This window comes from Ptychodera flava, chromosome 9 (genome assembly GCF_041260155.1).
Source record: "Ptychodera flava strain L36383 chromosome 9, AS_Pfla_20210202, whole genome shotgun sequence".
Lineage (NCBI taxonomy): Eukaryota > Metazoa > Hemichordata > Enteropneusta > Ptychoderidae > Ptychodera > Ptychodera flava.
Window position 1 is genome coordinate 22,679,982 of NC_091936.1, and position 16,610 is coordinate 22,696,591.

Here is a 16,610-nt window from a genome sequence, read left to right on the forward strand (position 1 = left end):
ATTAACTAATTTCAATGTATTAGTTCATTTTTTTTCCATTATTCGTGACAAAATGAGTACTGATAACTGAGTAACTGAGTGGACGAGCGTTGCAGATCAAAGACGGCCTTTTGAATAACGTACTTTAAGATCAAATAATGTACAGTCATGTAGTCATCCGAATAAAATTATCAAAGACACATTTAGCCACACATATATCAGGTACGGAAAAGTACTTTCAACAGCATGTAAATGTTCTAAAACCGAGTTGGAATTAATCGCCTCTGAGATGGGACCCCAGGATCCAGCTTTCATTTAACTCTGCATTTGCGTGAATGTTGATCGGGTGTGGTTGTATATAATGGGTCTGTAAGTAAAAATCTAAAGCGTTGATAATTTATTTGCAGAATCTATTTGCTGTCAAATAAGCTCAGCCTGGCTATATCATAACGCGTATAGCTTCTTTCACACTGACAATGGACGTGAAATAGTCAATGCTACAATGAATGTATACTTTAATATACCTGCTATGTGTTTACACAGCTTTAATACACTGATCGTGCTTTTCTAAGTTTCAAAACGACGTTGTAAAGTTTGCAATTGAAACGTCAATGAAAAAAAGCCACCAGAAAGTGACTGGTCTGCCCGGATGGTTATTATTCCCGTTATAAATTATGGTTATGGCAAGTTAGGCAATGACGCGACATTGGACTATGAAGTACAGTTTCCCGAAGTTTTGTGGAGTGGCCGTAGTTTCTTGGAAAGGTTTATCGAGCTGCTAACTTGTCCTTGTTAATTGGGATTAGCTGATAAACCATGGATAAACAAAGCCTATAGTTCTAGATCTATTACGCTCTTTTGTACACTCGACAGTTCTCGTGTAGGGAAATTAAATGTTCACCGTTTGATATGCAGGGGTTTGTAAATCGTTTTTGAGTCACTAGTTCATGGGCTTGTATTTAAAAAAAATCACAAGCTCAATCTGAGTTTCCACAAACAAAAAATCACCCAGAGAGGGCTTGACAAAAATATGTGGGAAAGTGGGGAAAAAGAATGTGCAATGAATCAGGCAAAAATATAATGCCATCTCATCAATCTTCCAAATTGATGAAGTAGCATTAGTGTATTTTATTGGTGTAATTCAGCTAAGTTCAGACAGACAGACAGGCAGGCAAACAGAGACAGAGAGAATAATTTCATAATATTTGCGGATTCGCCCTATATGTCTAGTGTGTCAAGGATTCCAATGTGATGACGGCAGATGTATAGATCTCAGCTGGCGCTGCAATGGCATCCCTGATTGTGATGGCCAAGAAGATGAAGACTGTCCTCACGGTCAGTATATTGTGAATATTGTAGAAGAATAATATCGATTTAACGCTCCAAATGTTGTAATTACAGTAGTAAATGTAAACAAAAAAGTGTACAATTTGGAATGCTGCAATATGCACAATCCAATGAGCGAACTTTCTCAACAAATGTGTCGCTCTTCCAGAATTTTTAGTCCTTACATTTTTCCGGGAATAATTGAAATACCAAGTCACTTACATCAGTTTCTAGGTCTGCAGATCAATTCAATTTTGAGGTTGCTCAAAAGCAAAACTATCAAGGAAATGCATACTTGAATACTTTTTCTTTTTCAATTTTTACGTATTTTCCAGTTTCTATAACATTATTTTCTTCACCGGCTGCGCGATTTTCTTGTTGATAAGCATTGCCTCCTATGAAAATAGTTGATGAATGGCGTGCAAATGTGAAGCAAATTGAGAATTAGAAGCATGTTCATAGTTCTACAGTTTTGTAGCTTTCAAATCACTGTAAGTCTTTGCAAAATACAGTTTGGTTGCGTCACTTCGTTTATATGAACCTTCTTCAGCCGCGGTCAACAGTTTCGGTACAGAGGGTAAGCCTATTTTAAAATTCAAATATATGCACAAGAGATGACAGGATATGTTGGGTCCAATACGCGCAGCCGCAGATGAAACGACCCCTTCCTTTAAATAGCGGTAGAACCTGTGCAGGAGAGGTTACAAATCAGTTCTATGCCAGGTAGCGTCATGCATACCAGGCTGGGTAGCCTTATGCACAATCATGTTGACATTATTAAACAGATAAATTATGTACATCTGTCCCTCTACATCGATCGATACATCATAAACCCACCTTATTGTACAGCAGGTTGCGGACTAATAGTGTTTGCTCATTACAGCGAAATTTATTCGGAATCTGGAGTAAATTAATAGAATCTCACACCCCCAGGACCTGGGATCAAAAGAAAATCGTACATTACACTGCAAGCCAAAAAAGGCACTTAGGGACTTGTCAGATATTTTGGCCTTCAGGCCCATGGATTGCGGACATCAAAAAAAAGTCAACTTAGATGTCAGAGAAACATTTTTGATCAAGAAACTACGCTCTTCATTCCAGATGGACTAAAAACGGAAAAACATTTAGCCATGTAATTGACACGATCAAGTTACGACATTCCCAGTTCAATCTCATTTTACTATTGTTCCTGTTATCTGCTCATGACACTGAACTCCGTTAACACCCTATTTATATGTTATAGTATTATGAATGAGCTGTGAATGTATTTCATACGTCGTATACATAACAAGTGTCCAGAACTGTTGTGCATAAATGGATGTCAAAAATTAATGTCAAAGAAAAAGGAGCAGTAAATCAAAACCCTCACTTGGTAACTGTCAGTGATCCAATTACATATCCTCAGAAGCCATAGAGAGTCTTTCTAAAAGTTGAAGCCAAATCGGATGTGCGCAGTGTCTGAGAGGACCTTTTATTTTAACGTTGAAACTGAAAAAGCACAGCTAATAATGACAAAACTAACTTTTGTAAACGATCATTTTAGACATGAAAAAGCACCTTTTAATTGAAAATCTGTGACATGAAGGAAAATAGTTACATCAATGAGAACGAAAAATATCTTGTCGTTTTCTCTTTCTAAAATATGTCAATGTATAAAATGTGCTGTGAAATATTAACGCATGTTGCTTTGCTATATTGAATTCTCATAGAGAAAACAGAAAAGGATCAGGAATGTGTCATGCTTTTTATATGAACTGCTGATTTCATAATGATTAGTTCACTTTGCAAAACAAACTTTCAATTTGCAAACATTAACTTGAAGATATCTGTGATGTATATCTCTGATATATCAAAGTTATCATGCAACCGAAGGGCAGGTCGATAGCTATAACTGAATGATGCAATTTGTGGCCGGTATGCTGCTTTGCGATACGAACTTCCAATATGCAAACATCCGGATATCTCTTACATATGTCTAATATATTAAAGTTACGCGCCTAAGGGCGCGCCGGAAAAATCGTCTGAATGATGAAATCTTTGGCTTGTACGATGAATTGTAGGCAACTATGAGCCCGTGTTGTAATTCAAAAACACACTGACACCCCTCTTGTTAACGATTTCAAAAACATAGTGACACCCTTCACCAAGTCAAAACCAGGTGACCCCGAAGAATCCTACGGCGCCGGCCGAAGAAACTGACCAGTCCCTTTATGTAGGGTTGAGCTTGTATAAGCCTTGATTTATACTGATCGTAAATTTCGTTTTAAAGTTATGGAAAGCCATGACTGACTGTGGTCTAATATCATGTTGTGCTGGGCATTCAATACATTGTCTGGGCATTCAATATCTTGTGCTGGGCATGTGCTGGGCATTCAATATGTTGTGCTGGGCATTCAATATGTTGTCCTGGGCATTCAATATCTTGTCAGGGGTGAGCAAATCCATTTTGAATCCAGTGGTCCCCGGACCAGTAGCAAAAACAATTCAGTGGTCCTGCAACTTGGTCTGGTGGTCCTCCTTTCCCCCCATTTTTTTTGTAAATTGTAATAAATAAAATCACGAGCATAATCAACATTCGCTTTAATTTCAATAAAAATCAAGCGTAGTGATGTTGGGGTGATGTATTTCTATTGTCCTGATGCGCGTTGCGCTTCCGTTACACTGTTTATTCGCGTAAAGAGATTATCGCAACTTGGTCTAACATTAGCATAAATGATGACACCATTTTTACCTAACATGCAATGAACTAAAGGACAATTCGCATGCGTACATAGGCTGTGTTTCGTATTTACACGTGCTGGTTGCGTTGACCGGACTACACTTGCAGTCAACACCAATGTAATCATTACGACCATGATTTCATTTCTCTTGATGACAAGACATCGATTTCAACACCATTTCAGAGGAACAGAGTGAAGAGGTCTAAAGTGTTCCGATTGTATAACTTTAAGTTTAAGTTAAAACGAAGTTCACATGCCCCGTCCGTGAAAACGAGTGCATAAGTGCATGGAGCCGGCGGTTTTCGAGGACATAGGACATCGAAACAAAAATGACCTTTCTTAAATGTAAATTTTCCTATTAGTAGCGGCATTGTTTTACAGCTACCGGGAGATCTGTGTGACACATCAAGCACATGGCTCGATAGGGCTTCATGACACGCCAGAAAAATCGCAATGGGGTTTGAATCAAAACAATATTTTTCACGTAAAATTCCCGCCAATGGATACGTTTGATCACAATTGCGTCGTCAGTTTATTTTAAATAGTGTTACAAGTACCAAATCAAGAAAATCTACCTTAAAATACCATGTAGTACGCAAGGCACAGCGATCAGAAAAGATTTCAAAGAATCGATCATCGACTCTGCGAGGGTCGCAAATAAAAATTGCGTTCGGCCGAGTTTGGGTCATCTGCTTTTCTATCCTTCCTTTATACTTTGATTTGCAGTTATTGAATCGCTAAAATAAGTTGAAATTGCTTTCAATCAGATAAATAGGTCCCAATCGAACTTATTTGACCAGTCATCAAAACGAAAAACCATGAATATTTCGACTCTTCACACAACGAGAATACAGATCGTCAGTGGACGCCATTTTCTAAATTGCGGAGCAAAGCATTACACAATAAACTATCAGTTTGCGTCTCATTATAAACCTTTATTCAAAAACTGGGTTCGTCAGTTTAATTTTACGTATACTTAATCACAAGAACAGACATCAGAATGAAACAGACCGTCATAATTTTGCAGTGTAGAGCGAACAAAAATTCATGTTCTCCTGACACATTATGAAAGACGCAATTCAATGAAAATGACCTAAACGCGATAGCGTAATCAAACGCCGATTTAGCGCTGAAAATCGATTAGGAATAAAAAGATCACCCACTTTCCTTATCAGAAATATTGCTTATTGAGAATACACTGACGTTTCAAAGTAGCTGTATACTTTACGGCCGATTCAGGCTAGTTTCTTCGTCAAAGACGACACCACGCGCCGTACCCACTCTTTGAGGGGACGCTACAGCTGATGTCATCAACAGCGAACGCCAGCGCAACGCGCATCCTACCAGCTAATCCCCTCGTTCGCACATTTTGACAATAGCGTTTCCCGACCGATTGGTGGAGGGACTGTGTTTCCACATTGTCGCTGGACTATTTTGCCAGCTGTTTTCTGACAAAATCATATCTCAAATGATTAGCTATAGTCATTCAAAGAACCTGCTCTTTATGCAGAACAAAGTTGACTCAATGCAGCAGACGATCGACCACTGCTGTGTGAGCTCTATTCAATTACTGTACAGTACTGTCTATAGAAACAGCATGATCGGCAACTACAGGTCAATTCAGCAATACTGGGTACCCCTATTGACCCTGTTGCGTGAAAGATATGTAAGTGGCAGTGGAAGTCACCTGATACCAAATATGACCCGAGAATGATGGCAGTGCAGGACTGGCAACGTTGTGTACACGCTTGGGGTATCGGATTGCGCACTTTGCTATCTTTTTGTATCTGTTATTTCTTGATTATCTACTGGTCCGTCGGACCAGACAAAGTGAAAAACTAATGGTCCGCGCAAAAAATCGATGGTCCCGGACCTCGGACCACTGGATTTGCTCACCCCTGCTTGTGCTGGGCATTCAAATTTTGTCGGGACGCAAAAATACCTCAGACTGAGTTGAGACAATGTTTCAAGTTGTTCAGGTTGATTTGACAGGTTGAGGCGACTTCGCGCCTCTTTTCACGCAAAAGGGACTGGTCAGTTTCTTCGGCCTGGGGGGGGGGCCGGTGGATTCATGGGGGGGGGTCACCCTGTTTTTGACTTTGGTGATAGGGGGGGTCACCATGTTTTTGAAATGCCCAATAGGGGGGGTCAGTGTGTTTTTGAATTTCGACACAGGCTAATCATTGCCTAAATGCATCGTGTCAGCCACAAATTTCATCCAGTTGCATTTTTCGGCGCGCCCTTCGGGCGCGTAACTTTAATAATCAGACATATTTTTCAGCATGCCCAACTTTAACATATCAGGCATACATATATCAGAGGTATATGTATGTTCAATATTTTTCAGCGTGCTTCTCGAGCACATTACTTTAAGATAATATCAGACATTTTTCAGCACAACCCCTTCCTGTGCATTACTTTAATGTACAAGACATATATATCAGAGATATCAGGATGTTTCATATTTTTCTCCGCGCCCTTCGGGCGCCATACTTTAATATACCAGAGCAATATACCAAAGATATCTTGATGTTTGTTAAGTGAAAGTGTACTATTATGAAATCTGCATTTCATATGAAAAGCATGACAAATTCCTGATACTTTTCTGTTCTCTTATGAGAATTCAGTATGAGAAAGTAACATGCACAAGTATCAATGTTACAAGAAAAGGTCATCTCAGACACTGCACACATTAGATTTGGCTAAAATGCCTCTCTATGGCTCCTCAGGAGATTTAATTGGATGGCTGGCAAGTCTTAACACCCATCAAAATTTTTGATTTACAGCTTTTTCCTGTTTGATGTTAATGATTGACATCCATTTCTGTACAACAGTTCAGGACATCTGGTTAAGCATAGAAAGTGTGAAATACATTCACAGCTCATTCAAAATGTACTGTATTCAAACTTTAAGATTGACACTTTGAAATTCCTATCTTACAACTGACATGCCAACAATTTCATTAAAAACGCTTAATGACTGTTAAAAATAAATGTATGTAAAATATATATATTATATATATATATATATATATATATATATATATATATATATATATATATATATATATATATATATATATATATGTATTACAGTATTACCTGTATATTTAACATATTACATATTACAGTTGTCGCGTGCAGGGGGGGCCACCCTGTTTTCAAACTTTGGAATAGGGGGGTCACCCTGTTTTCAAAATTTGGAATAGGGGGGTCAGCCACTTTTTGACGTCGGCAAAAATAATCCACCGCCCCCCCCCCCCAGGCCGAAGAAACCTGACCAGTCCCTAAAGTTAGTTCGTTGTTACACATCAAGGAGAGACGTGTCGTTCTCATTCTCTGCACCGTAACTTTCTCATCACGCAATATAGAACCTGCTTCTAAATGTGCCCAGCCACATTTTTGGTGCCGAGACCAGGATTGTGTGACTAAAGCTCAGTTACCTGCATACGGTGCAAGAATCACAGACAATTTCGAAAATGCCAGAAACAGGAGGAGCCAGCGGCACGGGCGGTGAACAAACCACCACTCATCACATTCAACGGTTGAAGTTGTCTAGAAGAGCTCATCGCGGTCAGATGACGAAACTCATCAACAAAGCATCAGAAATATTAGGACAAGGCCACGATGAGATTACCGAAGAGGGGGTAAATACTCTGATTTCGACGATCGAAAATATCACCAAGAAACAGGCCCACCTCAACAAACTTGATGCCGACATTATGGCCGCAATGGATGTCGCCGAACTTGAAAACGAAATTGGGGAACAGACGACTACGACGCCAGAATCACAGACAGGTTAGTGTCATTTCGCCGCTTCTCTGAAAAACTTGGTAAACGACCAGAGCCGATCGCCGTTGCAACGCCAACTATACCTACAACTCAGAAAAACGTGAATTTACCCAAGCTGACTCTCAAGAAATTTGAAGGTGACATCCTGAAATGGCAAAGTTTCTACGATGGTTTCAAGGCGGAAGTACATGACGACGCTAACCTCAGTAACGTACAACGTTTCCAATATCTGAAGGCGCATCTTACAGGAGAAGCTGCCAAATCAATCGATGGCCTTTCATTGTCGAACTCAAACTACACACAAGCCATGGAACTTTTGACAAATCGATACGGACAGCCCCACAAAGTTATCAGTGCTTACATGAGGGCATTGTGGGATCTAGAACGACCAACCATGAATGTGCAGAGTCTCAGGTCATTCTATGATAAACTTGAGTCCTACATCCGGGGACTGAAAGCACTGGGGAAAGCGGAAGACAGCTATGGAGAACTGCTGGTACCCCTAATTCTCGACAAAATTCCCACCAGCACCCGACAACAAATAACAAGAGTGTATGGTAGCAACGAGTGGAACCTCAGCGAACTCCGCGAAGCACTTCGAAAGGAAATAGAAGTCCTGCAGTCAGGCAACAACTCAGAAAACAGTTTCGAGCAATTTGACGGATTTTCATTGGAGCCTAAAGAAAGCACAGCAACCTTTTTGGTACAGGGTGGGAAGCCAAAGCCGAGACCGCGCAACTGTGTTTTTTGTAAAACATTGTCTCACACACCGACAGACTGCCAGATTGTAGCTGATCCTGCCAAAAGATTACAAGTGGTAAAGCGTGACAATCTTTGCTTCAATTGTCTCGGTAGACACAAGGTATCAGCTTGTAAGTCAAAATATTGCTGCAAGAAGTGCGATAGGAGACATCATACCGCGCTCTGTGATCCGTCGACGAAGACAAGTCAAGCCGAAACCCTAAAAAGAACTCTGAGATAGAAACAGTACACACCAAACTCGCAATAGAAGGAAAGAAAACACACCCTGGACCGTTTTACTGAAACAGCGGTCGTAACAGCTATCAACGGAAAAACAAAGATGAAAGCTAACGTTCTCATTGACGAAGGAGCTCAAAGATCATTCATCACTACGACTTGTGCCGAACAGTTGAAACTGAAAGCTGAGCATAAGGAGCTCATCAACCTAGCACCGTTTGGTGCTAAATCAAATGGCATATGCTCGATAGAAAACGCCAAAGTGACACTTGAAACTAACACTGGCTCAAACATAACCATTCAAGTTTTGATGGTACCGAAAATATCAACACCGCTGAAATCTCACATCAATAAATCAGTGCTCGATCTCCCCCACCTACAAGGTTTAACATTATAGCAAACCACGCTGACACTGAAGTTGTTGAAATTGACATATTGATTGGTTCTGACTACTATTGGTCAATAATTGGTGATGACATCATAAGGGGACCCGGACCCACTGCCGTTTCATCCAAGTTTGGATACCTGTTGTCCGGGCCTACGCACCCACGTGCACACGATTCTTCTGCTCATGTCACTCAAGCAACTATCCTACACGTCATGACTGACAGTCGCATGGAGGACAAATTGACGTCACGTTATTGGGACTTAGAAACAATCGGCGTCAGAGATGTCAGCTCAGGCACATCTACGACCGATGAATTTGAGAAATATCGTGACTCTCATCTGAGTAAAGAAAAAGGAAAGTACACCGCGAGTTTACCTTGGCTTGATAACCACCCACCGCTACCTACCAACTACGGTATCTGCAACGTCAGAACGCGCTCAATGATTCGAAGACTGAGCCCAGAGCTACGAGCAAAATACAACGATATCATCAACGACCAGGTGTCACGTGGATTTATCAGTGAAGTCATCAATGATGACACATCGCGCGGACACTATCTCCCTCATCGTGCCGTGAAAAAAGACTCTGAGACCACACCAATAAGAATCGTGTATGACTGTAGCTGTAAACAGTCTGCCGATCAGCCAAGCCTGAATGAATGCCGTCTTTACTTAACGGACTTAGCGAAATACTTCTGCGCTTCCGCGTACACAACATCGGCATATCTAGTGATATCGAAAAAGCCTTCTTGCATGTGAATCTAGATGAAAAGGATCGACAATATACCAAATTCCTCTGGCTGTCTGATCCTACAGATCCAGAAAGCCCTTTCAAGACATATCAGTTCAACGTAGTACTCTTCGGTGCCGTGTGTTCGTCATTTATCTTACAGTCAGTCGTCAAAACGCACATGGAAGCAAACCCGTCACCATTTGCAACTGATATCGGGAGAAATATGTACGTGGATAACGTTGTGAGTGGAACGAACGACTCCGATTCTGCCATACAGTACTACAGAGTGGCAAACTCGCTAATGCAGTCATCCGGTTCCAACGACTCGAAATTAAACACAGTCGCTTGACAAGACGGAGTACTTGAAACAAAAAAAGATGTAAATACCCTCGGTACTAAATGGCTTACAGCTTCAGACGAATTGACGTACGCGTTGAAACTGGAGGAAAGCGATATCCTCCCTACAAAGCGAGAGATTGTTCGCTGTACGTCAACAATCTTTGATCCTTTGGGATACCTTTCGCCTGTACACATCAAGGCAAAGATCTTTACTCAGGAACCTTGGCAGGAGAAACTTGATTGGGATGTTCCAATCTCAGATAAGCTAGAGCAGAAATGGCGTAAAATTCGCGCTGACTTAGAAGGTACACAAGATGTAAAACTTCCACGCCAATTCATATCGGACATTGATCCAGATCGCTGTGAACTACACGTGTTTTCTGACGCAAGTCCGCAGGCTTACGGAGCAGCAGTATACATAAGATGTGGTCAGAAAACGTCACTCGCGATGGCCAAGTCACGTGTCAAACCATTGAAAGATATTACACTACCAGCGAATGGAATTAATGGGAGCCTTGATCGCAACAAGACTAGCGAACCACGTAGTCGACGCTCTACGCGATACCATTTGCTTCACCGAGCAAGTACTTTGGGTTGACAGCCAAATTGTCATCCACTGGATCACGGGCAATAAAAAACTCCCGGTGTTCGTTCAGAACCGAATAAATGAAATCAACAAGTCTGCCTACAAAGTGAAGTATTGCCCATCTAAAGACAACCCCGCTGACCTACTGACGCGGGGAATATCAGCTACAGAACTCAAAAACTCACGCCTATGGTGGAACGGACCCACCTGGCTAGGGCAGGGTGACTGGCCAATATGTGAGTTGTTCGACAGCCCGGACCCCCTACAACCAGAAACGCGCAGTGAATCGCCGGACGTCACTCAAGTAAACGCAACAGACCAACCCACAAACGGTAGCATCGCCCAAATCATAGACATAAATCGCTACAGTTCGTTCGCAAAGTTGCTAAGAGTAACCGCCTTAGTACTCAGATTCGTTTCCATGGTGAAGGGCAAAGGTCAAACTCACTACTCTACTTCTCCCTCAGCCAAAGAAATCAGAGAAGCCGAAAAGAGGTGGATCAAGGCAATCCAATCTGAGGAGTACAGCCGCGAAATAGAAGCCTTCAACAAGAAATCGGCAACCAAAGCACCTCTTGTGAGACAACTTCGTTTATTTGTCGACGAAAGTGGTATTCTTCGTCTGGGCGGGAGATTACACAATGCGCCAATCGACTATGAAACAAAATTTCCAGCGCTGATACCCAGAAAACACAAATTCACGCAGCTACTCATTCGACATGCCCACGAAAAAGTTCTACACAGCGGTATGCCGTCTACAGTTACTCACATCAGACAACGATATTGGATACCGCGTATACGAGAAACTGTCAAATCGGTACTCAGAAACTGCGTGATATGCAAGAAAGTGATCGGAAAGGCCTACACTATGCCTGTATCTCCGCCTCTACAGTCATTTAGAGTGAATGAAACGCCTCCTTTCACGGTCACTGGCGTAGACTTTACGGGAACACTCCTCGTTAAAAACACTGAAAACAGAGAGGCAAGCAAAGCATATATTTGCTTGTTCACATGCGCTGTCACGCGCGCTATCCATTTAGAAGTGGTATCAGACTTATCGACCGTTACCTTCCTAAACGCGTTTCGCAGATTCGCAGCCAGACGGTCGCTACCATCCAAAATGGTTTCAGACAACGCGACAACATATCTCGCTGCTGCGGAAGAAATAACGAAGTTACTCAACTCCCGGGAAATACGAGAATATATGAACAATCACCGTGTAGAATGGCTCTTCATCCCGAAAAGAGCCCCGTGGTTCGGCGGATTTTGGGAAAGACTAATTGGCCTAACTAAAACCGCACTAAAGAAAGTGCTCGGACACGCACGCGTGACCTTGGATGAACTGACAAGTGATGTGGCGGAAGTCGAAGCTACTTTGAACGACCGCCCCATCACATACGTCGATGAGTGTAATCCGTTAACGCCTTCATTACTGTTACACGGGCGTTTGCCTCATGAACTTGTCGACGATGATGAACTAACGGACGATACGTACATAACCAGCAAACAGACGACACTTGAAAAACGTGTCAAATATCTTGCCAAATTGCACGAGCACTTCTGGCAAAGATGGTCAGCGGAGTATTTACCCGCACTTCGCGAGCGTCACAGCCCTAAGGGTAAGACGGGTAATGTGATCAAAAAAGGAGACGTGGTCCTAGTACAGAACGATGACAAACGTCGCATCAACTGGAATCTTGCTGTGGTACAGGAATTACGATACGGAAAAGACGGACTAGTTCGGTCAGCTAGCGTGAAAACCAAATCCGGACATACAAATCGTCCAATTAGTAAATTGTACCCCCTTGAGATCACTTGTAACGACCCAAACTCTACCTGTGATGTCACCGCTAGTGATTCTGACCCTGGAAACCAGATCACGACTGAGTCCGCATCTAATGACAGACGTTCAATTAGAAACGCTGCCGTAACAGCCCAAAACAAGATTAGACGTTGGGCTGAATTACTACGAAAGTGAACGATTTTCTTCCTAACAGTAGACTCTAAGTGGAAAATTTGAAACAGTTCATGAACCATTGCATGTTTTTTAACGTTGTTCTTTGATGATTCAACAATCTTTCTGTGTTATTATTCAGATGTTGCATTACTCGCCGCTTGAGCGATCTGTTTAATTCATATTACAGCATTCAGAGAACATTCTGCATGTCGGAAATGAACACTCCGTGGACTGATGTCACGTAAGAACGCTAACAGTCATTTGTATAAATGAACATTTTGTCGTTATCTAGTTACATGTCACATCATAGTGACCAGAGCTTTACTTAGAAAAATCGATGACAACTTTCTGTCATTGACACTATGTTTATTCATATTTCAACTTTCATTTGTTCAGTTGTTGAGACAACTACAGAGAGTACGTACTTATGCAGGTTTACTCTTTATTGGCGCCCCCGGAGAAATGTCGGGACGCAAAAATACCTCAGACTGAGTTGAGACAATGTTGCAAGTTGTTCAGGTTGATTGACAGGTTGAGGTGACTTTCGCGCCTCTTTTCACGCAATAAAGTTAGTTCGTTGTTACACATCAAAGGAGAGACAGTGTCGTTCTCATTCTCTGCACCGTAACTTTCTCATCACGCAATATAGAACCTGCTTCTAAATGTGCCCAGCCACAAATATGTTGTGCTGGGCATTCAATATGTTGTGCTGGGCATTCAATATATTGTGCTGGGCATTCAATATATTGTGCTGGGCATTCAATATATTGTGCTGGGCATTCAATATGTTGTGGTGGGCATTCAGTATATTGTGCTGGGCATTTGAGATGTTGTCCTGGGAATTCATATATTGTCCTGGGCATTTGATATGTTGGTTATATAATGGTGATTACTTGTATACCCATGATGCAATAGTATGGGCATGTGTTATTTTTAGGTGTTCTTAGTATTCTATTCATGCTTGTTTAACTTTTTTTTGGGGGGGGCAATGTCATCATATCTTTTCGCCTGTCAAAAAGGGGGGGGGGGTCACAAGTTTTGGTCCTGAAAGGAGGAGGTCTATCTACTTTTGAAAACTAATAATGCAAACTTGCCCCCTCCCTTTAGAAACTGAGCGGTTCCTAAGCAATAAAATACCAACTGATTTCCGCTCTCACGCAGCGTCCCCTGGAAAAATGACGCAACACACTCCAATTTCCACTGGCCTGTGCAGCTTGACCTCACTGCTCTACTGTTTTACACACTGCCGCACAACACGGCACGCTGGGTATAAAATGTGAAAACAAGAACTACTAAAGTCAAAATATGGTGAAAAAAACAAGAAAATATTACTTGATTGGCGCAAGTTCAGGAGGGCTTTCTCGTGTCACCAATCACAGGCGACTGACTGTGCATCGGGTAAATGTTGAATGAACGTGGTCGATTAGCCATAGTACAGGGACATAGGAGCTTTGGCACACAGAATGAGTCAAAATAAAGTCATGTAAAGGCTGTATTAGTCTGGGATTTGTAATTTCCAATGCGTTCTGAGATTTCATTAATTGCAGTAATCAGCTGTTACTGATGAGACAAGCCTGTGGGTAATTAAATAGGAAACTGGTTGTTAAGTGTGAAAAGAGTTTGTGTACTGTTTATTATTTTTGTCTTTGAGAACCCTGCCGCTAGTTAAGCAATATTTTTGAACAAGTGGTTGACATTTAGGAACAGAGTAGGTAACAAATACTACAACCAACACGATTGGAACTAAATTGGGAAAATTGGATGAGAGTAATTATGAGGAAAATGTAACGAATCGAAAATTTTACAGCTGAAACTTTACAAAATGAAAGAATAGTGTAAAATTTGAAATATTGTTCTCATCGAACAAAACAGCAAAAATACGGCGATTATTGCATACCCCTTTCATCGGATTCACTGTTATGAAAAAAAGTTTATTTTCGTGTAAATGGTATTAGGGAGTGCGATAAAATGCAATAAAAGTTCTCTAATTGACGACTTTTGAGTCAGGGCACTTTTAAAATGTCCTAACTATTTCGTGAATTTAGGCTTCAAAAACAGTTAATTGAGTCAGGGCACATTTTAAATGACCGCGACGACTTAACTGTAAATCAATCGAAAAACTTTCTTTTGTCGATGCAGAGTGACAAACTTGATGTTAGTACTAGTACTAGTATTTCTAGTAATGAAGAAACAGACAAGCTCACACATTTCATTTTCATTTCATAGTTTTGAACAATATTGCATTACATCGTCATGCACTGATACTTACTCAGTAAACATGTCAACAGCATTATAAATTTTGAATAAAAAATGTTAAAGATTGTAAGCAAATATGGTGTAATATTACACAAATTTCTAAAATTCTTCAGAAATGTGCTAATCGAATTATCCCAATTTAGTTCCAATCGTGTTAACTTTATCATAACCAGCTCTATTTAAACGTCAAATCTGCTCGCTACTGTAATTGTAATTTTAACCGGACAGTGTAGCCTTTGGTTTGGCTTTGCTGTTCAGTTGTGTTTTCAGGTACGTGGCTTCGGCGTTTCGCGAAGCCCCTGTATTGTTGTTTGGGCTAGGCTCGATCTCAATCGTATTACAAACTTTAACTGCGGTATATCCCTCATTGAGATGTGACTGAAGATGAAAAGACCGTAATAATACCTACCCATGTCGATATCAGATTTTAATCAGATAATCGATTGGCCTGGGCTAGGCTACGCGTAACTGGGCCTTGGTTTTAAAGCTTGGCAGGCTATTATGCCTAGGAGTACATTCTACCCCTAATTTGAGTCAGTGCCTCACTGTTTAAGTTAATTTTCTTCGGAGAATTCCGCCAAAGTCGCGAATTACGCTGAATCAAAAAACGTCATGGCCCTTTCACAGGGCGACAAAAATGCCAAGAACAACATATCAAATGCCTAGGACAACATATTAAATGCCCAGCACAATATATTGAATGTCCAGCACAATATATTGAATGCCCAGCACAACATATTGAATGCCCAGCAAAACATATTGAATGCCCAGCACAATATATTGAATGCCCAGCACAACCTGATATTAGACCACTTAAGTCAGTCATGGCTTTCCATAGAAAGTGTAATCTTTTTCGTTAGTGGTGACCGTTTATGATCAAGACCTCGATGCAAGCCCAAGTGGGGGTTTCGCTTCACCAGGATATCCAAACAATTATGCTGACAACACCAACTGTGCCATCACCATCGATGTGAGCAACTTCGGTCAAGGAACGGTCAAGTTTGAATTCATTGATTTCAGCGTTGAAGACAGTCAACCCTCGTGTTTCTATGATTCTCTGCAGGTATGCTGTTACATACGAGGTAGTTCACAGCGAATTTGGAATTATTCATACTTGGATTCTCTTTCAATTCTGATGTTATTTTTCGTTGCACTCTGGCTGACTTGTTCAGTTTCCAACAAGAATTTGTCAATATTAAGGCGCCATGCTGCATCTGGCAGGGTCTAAGATTCACAACCGGGAGACGGTTGAGTCTGGAACTCTAACAGTGTTGTTCCCTCAACAAGTTATTCTGCTCTTTATTCTTTAGTAGTATGAGTAGTTTGTGTCTCACCCTATAATTTATATATATATATATAATATATATATATATATATATATTATATATATATATATATATATATATATATATATATATATATAATATATATATATATTATATATATATATATATATATATATATATATATATATAGCATATACAGATGTCCTCGTGGAAATTACAGTGCTTGATGGTAAAAGCAGAGTGTTATGAAAACACAAATTACTTCTAGTAGA